Source organism: Brassica oleracea, chromosome C2 (genome assembly GCF_000695525.1).
Source record: "Brassica oleracea var. oleracea cultivar TO1000 chromosome C2, BOL, whole genome shotgun sequence".
NCBI classification, from domain to species: domain Eukaryota; kingdom Viridiplantae; phylum Streptophyta; class Magnoliopsida; order Brassicales; family Brassicaceae; genus Brassica; species Brassica oleracea.
The window spans coordinates 40,673,375-40,674,549 of record NC_027749.1 but is presented as its reverse complement, the minus strand read 5'-3'; positions in this window follow the sequence as shown (position 1 = coordinate 40,674,549).

The window sequence follows — 1,175 nt, the reverse complement described above, 5'->3', positions numbered from 1 at the left end:
TCCCTTAGGATATGGCCGGTCATGTTCCTCAACCATACAAGCTCTCGGCTTGCTTCATACATGGCTATGATCTCGGCATGATTAGATGATGTTGCCACTAAGGTTTGTTTTATGGACCGCCATCTTACTGCAGCCCCACCGTGTACAAACACATAACCTGTCTGAGATCTAGCATTGTGTGGGTCAGATAAGTACCCAGCATCTGCATATCCGGCCATGTTTTCTCTTGGCCGATCGGTATAGAACAATCCGAGGTCGGTTGTTCCTTGTAGATATCTGAACAGATGTTTTATTCCGTTTCAGTGCCTAAGTGTTGGACATGAACTGAATCTAGACAGTAAACTTACGGCAAAACTAATGTACGGTCTAGTATGACTAGCCAAATATATTAAGGCTCCAATGGCACTTAGGTAAGACATTTCCGGCCCGAGCATTTCCTCGTCCGGCTTCTTCGGTCCGAATGGGTCCTTTTCAAGGTCTAAGGACCTCACGACCATATGACTCGACAAGGAATGAGCCTTGTCCATATTGAACTGCTTGAGTATCTTTTATGTATATGTCTTTTGATGCACAAGGATTCCATTTTTTCACATACTCAAATTGCAGTCCCAAACAAAACTTAGTTTTTCCTAAGTAAGGCTTTATTCAGCTTAATGCAATGCTGTTCTCGAGAACCTTTCTTATCTTTGAGCTCAATACCCTCTGGAACTCTCATATGAATTTCATTATCCAGTGGACCGTACAGATACGCAGTTACTACATCCATTAGGCGCAGATCAAGCTTTTCTTTCACGGCCAGACTGATCAAGTATCGTAATGTAGTTGCGTCCACCACAGGGGAATAAGTTTCCTCATAATCTATTCCTGGTCTCTGTGAGAATCCTTGTGCTACAAGCCGTGCTTTGTATCTCACTACTTCTCCTTTCTCATTTTTCTTTCTCACAAAGACCCATTTGTATCCCAATGGTTTGACATCTCTAGGTGTCACGGTTATAGGGCCAAAAACGCCTTTTTTCTTTAATGATTCTAACTCCACGTTTATAGCTTCTTTCCATTTGATCCAATCTGATATTTGCATGCATTCATATATGGACGTGGGTTCTAGATCCTCATCTTTTTCCATGATCTCAAGTGCTACTTTATAAGCAAATATATCATCGACGTCGATATCATTT